Source organism: Chiroxiphia lanceolata, chromosome Z (genome assembly GCF_009829145.1).
Source record: "Chiroxiphia lanceolata isolate bChiLan1 chromosome Z, bChiLan1.pri, whole genome shotgun sequence".
Classification (NCBI taxonomy): Eukaryota; Metazoa; Chordata; class Aves; order Passeriformes; family Pipridae; genus Chiroxiphia; species Chiroxiphia lanceolata.
The window spans coordinates 28,865,966-28,873,103 of NC_045671.1; the positions used below are offsets into that span (position 1 = coordinate 28,865,966).

General features: G+C 37.2%; 1 long non-coding RNA gene across 2 annotated transcripts; it reads right to left on the reverse strand.

The window, feature by feature from the left end:
* Positions 1-3,428: 3,428 nt before the first annotated feature.
* LOC116780316 lies at positions 3,429-6,860 on the reverse strand. Of its 2 annotated transcripts, none has more exons than XR_004354417.1 (3): positions 6,668-6,860; positions 4,081-4,226; positions 3,429-3,538 (listed from the first exon to the last, which is right to left on the reverse strand). It is a non-coding gene; the product is annotated as an uncharacterized LOC116780316 (long non-coding RNA). The 2 variants fall into 2 exon arrangements; XR_004354418.1 differs by lacking the exon at positions 6,668-6,860 and adding an exon at positions 6,529-6,596.
* Between the last annotated feature and the right edge of the window lie 278 nt (positions 6,861-7,138).

The window sequence follows — 7,138 nt, forward strand, 5'->3', positions numbered from 1 at the left end:
ATTTTCTGAGAAGTATAGGGTTTCATGTTAAGAAGACAAACCTGTGAGGGAAGTAAAGAGAGCAAGGAAAGCAAAGAAATACAGCAGCTCAGCACCACCTCAATATTCGTCTATATTGTTTTTAATCATAGAAACTGTTTCTTGGAGTTCTTCCAAGAAAGAGGAGCAAGGGGGAAACTCCAATGAAATAATGATACCTTAAAATCTACCAATATTGGAGATAAAGGCTGTACTATGCACATGTTAAATTTATCAGAAAAAGATGGTTGCAAGAAGCAGTTCACATGACAAAGACAGAATTCTTTCAAAATGACGGTTGTTCAGGCTTTATAGGAAACATTAGCTTAAAAGAAATTTGAAAATAGAAGAAAGTTCTAGCCAAAGAAAACAATTATAAATATTCTTAATTGCCTGGAAATAATTTGTCATACAAAATTGGACTGAAATACATTTATACAAAAGCTGCAGATGCGTTGATGTTGTAATACCTTTTAGGAGCCCAGAGTATTTTTGCACAGCACGTTCCAATAACACATTACAGAAAAGGATATGACTTCCACTTTTATCTTCTACCTCCTTTCCTCACTCCATTCTCTCCTTTCTTTTTTCACTTCACTTTTCTCCTTTCTTTTTTTCTTTTTCATTTTGCAGGGCAGGGGGGAGTATAAAATAACTGGAAGACTCAGTAACTGCTACTCAGTGTATTTTATTATTTCAGGAATTCATTCCAAGCTGGGCTGCAATTACATTTAAAACTTGAGAATAATGGGCTATTGACATGTATATAGTTTTAGAAATATAAGGCCTCATTTTCTCAGCTGGAATTTCCCTACAATGTGCATTTGCATTACATTAGAGGTGCTCTTTCTAAAAAGAGCATAGCCTGCATTCAGACATTTTGACATTATCTGGGTCAGAGGCAACATTTAAAAGCAATAGCCCTACATCTACTGTGAATCTCTTACAAGCACACACAATGCATTAGTGAAAATGAGGGGAAAACTGAGAGGTTCTCCATATTAAGCCATAGTTTATGACATACCTGCCTATACCAGACATTAATCTGCAGGAGATAGATTGTCATGGTCATGGTCTCCTGCTCTACTCCAGTTGCATATACATTACCTAAATTGAAATCTGTACTTCACACCATGTGTAGTTTGATGTGGCCAGAAATGGTAGAATGTATAAACTAGTGGTTTTCATGGTGCATAAAATCATCGCCATTTTCCATGTATTTACCTACACATATAGCAGCTGCAAGTTTTTCCTTCTGGTTTAACAATGAGGACGTTTTTCTCTCTCAGCTTAGCTGACGTCCAGCTAGCTTGTCAGGCTCAAAATTGCATGGCACTTATTAAGCATGTAAGCAACTCAGTACCTTTCTTGTTCCCAGAAGTGCATAAGACATAAGGAAAAAGGAATGCGGAAGTTTTTCACCTGTTATAATTGTTTCATAAAGCCCTGTACAATGTATCCTTTGTCATCTTCGAAGAATGGGTCATTTATGATGGTAATGCTTAGACAAGTGTGTTTTATGAATAGAAAGATCTGCGTAATTGGTGTGGTATTACAAGTGAAAACCCACAGAGGTTGCACAAGATATATTTAACTTTCTAATTCACCACTTACAAGATTTCCAGATATCAGATGTTTAATTTGTCCTTCATTGACATATTCCATTCTAATGAAAAGGGCTCCAGATTAGTACCATCACACTGTAATTACTGAGATATTAAAGCCAGTGTAAAGTATGGGTTTTTCTTGCTTCCTCTTTTCATGTCTCATTTCTAACACTTACCCCCACTCCCAATTTCTACCACCATCACAAATTTTCTTTCTTTCAAATTCTCCTATTTTAATTTTCTTCTTCTCCTTCTTTCTCAAAAACCTGACATTACCTTTGCTGCTCCCTTGGCACTTGACTATTTGTAACCCTGGCCAATCCCTCATATACAATACATTTCTCCCAGCACTTTTTCTGCTGTCTTCATTTGTTTCTTTCAAATCCTTTCTTCTCTTCCTGTTTTCCTGTTCAGTCTGGTGTATCCCTTTTTAACCAGACAATCACATTTTCCAGTCCCTTTACCTCTTTCTCTCCCCTTCCTTTTAACTGAATCTGGGATCTGCTTTGATAAGCCAGCCCTTCTTGATGGCCTATCCCCACCTCTCCTCCACCTAGCAGAAAGATATTTCTCTTGCATTCTAGTGCTTTAATTTCCACCTCTAGTATCTCTAGACCAATGAAGACAATAACCACCACAGAAAAAGCTTCTACATACAACCAGGTTTTAATTTGCTGAGAAGCAGCAATAGCAGATGACTCTGGCAGGTGTATAGGAAGTAAATAGATATTTCAATAGTTTTATAGAGTAAGCAGTTTTGCTTAATCAACCAACAAGACTATTTTAGAAATTAATGTGAACTAACAAAACAGAACATGAATTCTTTGTCACATATACTATACGATGTGGCAAACAAGTCCTGATTAGGATTCAACAAAGATCTGTGAGGATGACAAAGTGGCCATGCTGAGAACCAAGAAGAACAATACAGTGGCCATTCTGAGAATCAAGTATGACACTGCAGTGTTCCATTTAGGGAGGACACAAATTATGCAGGCATTAAAAACTAGGATGAAGTAATCTGCTGACTACTTTGAGTCTGAATCAGTGCTCCAGGAACTCTGGGTATCTTTCCTTCATGTAATTTTCTGGCAGGAACAGGTCTTATTCCATTTAGCATATGACCAATTATTCCTTTTTCATTGATAAATTATTTCTTATGATGAGCATTTTTCCAAGTCTCTTCTACTCTAAGATTTTGCAGAAGTTTTACTGGCAATTTGGACCTCAGGACTTAAGCTGGCTTAGCTTTATTTTCCCTTCTCCCTTGATTCCTTCACTGCCTTATCTCACAGTCACTGGGGCATTATCTATTGAATAATCAATTATTGTTTCTTTTAAAAATAAAATATATTTTCTATATGTGGAGATCAAAATTATATTCTGATCCTTTTTTATGCAGGTTTCTAACTTAAAACTCCTGGCAACATGCTTTAGGGCATTCTAAATCAAAACCGCAAATGCTACAGCAGGTAGAATTTAGGCAGAGATATTCTGGCTATAATTAAGTGCTACTAGCATTAATACTTGAGTCCGGTTACACGACAATTTGAAAATAGAAATTTCCACTTCTCCAAATGCAAATACTCTTTATGTAGAAATAAGTTTTCTAATTTCTGACAAGAGCATTTGTTATAGAAAGACATGACTAAACAAAACAAACCCCAAAGAACTGTTCCACAAGAATGTGCCTGTCTCAGCGAAACTGCAAACACAGGATGGTATGTGTTCTTGAAATAGGGAAGAGTAACTCAAATATTCTCAATGAAAAATAAGAGTTGGATGGGCTGGTCATTTACCTGATAAAGGGAGATATGGGAATTAAAATCATGTCCATCTCCTAAACAGCTCAGCTGCATGTCTGGATCACAACTAGTGAACAGTTTCCAAATCAGTTCTGTGGGGATGTAGATCTGCAAAACAGTGAGGAGATCAGCAGATAAATTTAGTTTCTGGGAAATAGGCAAGGGAGTTGGTTTATTCTTTTCTATGATAATATTTCAAAGATACTGCTGATTGAGTTATTAAAATTGTGTATCATTTTAGCAATCTGAAAATATACATATATTAACATGGAAAAATTAACAACTCCCAGCACTCCAATATTGGTTCATGTTGAAATAACTGACAGACTTCCAGTATGCGTGAACTTTATTCTAACATTTTGCCAAACAATTCTTTATCAAAATTAATATGAAAATCACATTCTGCCACATTGGTATAAACTGTAACCACAAATTGGAAATACTAATTCTTTCTTAAGGCAACGTTCTAGCAATTTTATCTAGATGGGATAATTCATTAGCATTATAGATACCACACAATCTTGTAAGCTCTGTAATCAATTTGAAAAACTTTGACAATGATTTCCAAGCCCTGGCTAAATAACTTTTTGCATTACAACAGTCACCAGCATTCTTCTAAGGGTTTATAGTAGAGTAAAATATTTTCATACTCTTCAGCTGAGGAAAAGAGCAAGCCTTCCTACAAAATGTAATCCTGCAAGGCCTTTGTGTCTGGAGTCAGAGGCCTACTCTGTTCTTCATGCCTTGTCTTTCTCCAGGACTTCATGGTTCCCATCTAAGACAACCTAAAAATGACCTGTCAAGAAAGAATCAAGCAAACTTTTGAAGCTACACATAGAGATACACATACCTACATATCTATATCTATGTATCTATATCTACATATCTGTATCCATACACATGTATATATGTGCGCACACACACATACATGGAGTGAGGAGTACAGCTTGCACTTTGGAAAATATCCTATAACTTTTAGGTTTTGTACATGATTCCACAGCAATAGCCACTCCTGAAACTGCAAAGAGTTACAGTTACAGGTTACAGTCTAGTGTAGGTAAGAGTCACACTGTGAAGTCACACTTGTAAAACTTCCCATGCAAACAGCTGTGAAATCACCTCTGGTCACCTTTTCTCTACTGTACAATGAGTTGCAATGAAAAGGCACTTTATGCCACATTACTTATGCGCTATTTCTCATACAGAACTGCAAAAATCCTTGATTCTTATAAATATTCTCCAAATAGGGAATAGAAAACTCTGAACCGTAGAAAAAGAATGGTTAGCACTGGTAGCCTTATCAGCTGAAATTATTCCTCAGTAGTGGCTTGCCAGTAGTAACTGCTAAGATTTTAAAAAGCAAAATGTGAAACTGATTTTACTGATGTGACTGAATAATTAGACAAGTGCAAAAATCTGTCAGTGCAAGAGTGTGTGGCAAATAAATGTTCAGACATGTTCACCTAAAATACTTTTTTCAAGAAACACTATGAATTATCTTAAACTCCTGCTTGTGCAAATTTATTTGATTTCCACTCATCTGTACCAACACCAATTAATCACCGTAACAACAAAAAGGTCACAAGCAGGAATCTTCAATTGCCATAAAATGCATCTCAATGCACTTTTATAAAGAAGTCAGATTTAGACCCAAACCAAAGCACAGACAACATCTCAGCCACTCTACACAGAGTCATAAGATGAATACTTTATACTTGCAAGCGTTGGGCAGATACGTTAAATGAGACTAAACATAAAGCATCAAAGACTGTCTTTGCACAATTAACATACCATGTCCTAAAACAGTAGAATAGTTAGTCCAATACAATAGTTTAGGTAAGTTCAGTCTGATGGAATACAAAGTAGATATTCCAGTCTGCTCCATATTCCTGAACTGGTTTCCAACAGCGTACTTCCCTTAGCTGAGAACATTTTAAAATTATATCTCTAAGAGAAGACTGTATCTGCCAGACTTTTGTAAGCACCACATATTAGATCTTCTTTAAATTGCTCTGCAGAAGAGAGATAGAACAAGATGGGTACATGAAAGCAGGCTTGTAGTTTAAAAAAAAAAAAAAGAAAAAAAAAGGATATATAAAGTCCAACACCTTAATTTACAACTCACAGATAAAGGACTAACAGCAGAAGGAGTCTTCAGCCAAATGTGATGATTTGGGCCCAGACTATTTCAGCTGAGCATAAAGTTTCAGCTAGTGATTTGGAACGAGAGCTGGAACCAAGCTGGAGCCCCAGGCCTGGACTAGGCTGGTAAGTCGCAGCAGGAACTGGATCAGACAGAGGATGCCAGGCTACAGTCGAGAGAGATGACAGAAACAGGTGTGATTCAGGTATGAGTTTATTAAATATAGATTCATGATTAAGTTTGAGACCAGATTAAGCTTGAGACAGATGAGAAGGATTTTAGATATACAGCTAAGAGACAATACCATATTTGCCTTATCATGAAGGAGTTAGTCTGTGGAGTTCACTTGCTCTACTAGTGCAAGAATAGGAAATGAAACTGCTATGCTCCATCTGACTTACTGATCTGTCAGGAGCCACGTTAGGATTAGTCTGGTACCTAGAGTGTGTCCATGGTTGGATTCTACAGCCCTCCACATGCTTCAATGTTAATTTTTTTTTTTTTTTTTTTTTTTTGACTGAAGAGTCTACATGCAGAAAAGAAGAAACTGCAGGTCAGTCTCTGTCTCTAAGGACTTGCTCACTGGTCTTAAACTCATCCATGCTTACCTTAAACCCCATGAAGATTCAATACAATTTCAAACTTATTCTTTTTATAATAGGAGGAAGTTGAAATTAAAAATTAGCTATATTAGATATGCCTGGCAACCAAATTACCAAAATAACAAAATTCACAACAACTGGTTTTATTACTGGTTTTTGTCCTTGTCTATCTGGGTGCATTTGATATCCTACTAACCCTAACAGTAGGGTATGTAGCTTGGGAAACAGCCATTTAGATGTTACCTATGAACATCCAGAAAATAGAAAAACCACAGAAGCAGAAAGTCATTTGAGCCTCTCTCCATGAGTTCTTGGTAGTTCTGTTTCTCAATCTTTTATCATCTATGATGTACCTCAGAAAACTTGCCATCTTTGTGCTTCCTAGAAGACACACCTTTGAGAAGGGCACATGCCATGAGGAGGAACTGTTACAAAGATGCTGAGAGGAGCTGCAGCAGGTGCAGAGAGAAACAGAAACGATCAAGTACCTACCCAAAAGCAATACGTTATAACATCAATATTGAGGAACAGCTGATAATGGAAAAGTCTGTTTTAGTGTTACCAGTGAATCTGTTCAGCACAGTTTTATTCCAAGTTTTTCAAGTTTTAATGTATTTACCCCTCATATCTACCCTCCAGTTTTCCTATTGGCTCCTATTTACTGCATTGCAGATGTTTCCTTCATTGGTCCCTGCTGATCCTGTTTTCCCTCCCTCCTTTCTTGATTGGTGTAGTGGTTTGTACTTCGTTTTCCCCCAGAGGATAAGAAAAGTGGTAGACCCCAAGGGGTGGAAACCCCTGGAAGTTTTGAATTTCTGTCCAATGAGCGCTCCTGCAAAAAATGTAAACATATCACAACCAGACCGGAAGAGAAGAGTTGTAGTTGGAGGTTAGAAGAAGGTGGCCATGTTGTGAGCCACGAGGAAGGGGCTCTGAACCCCACAGGGGGGGCTTTGGCCTCCC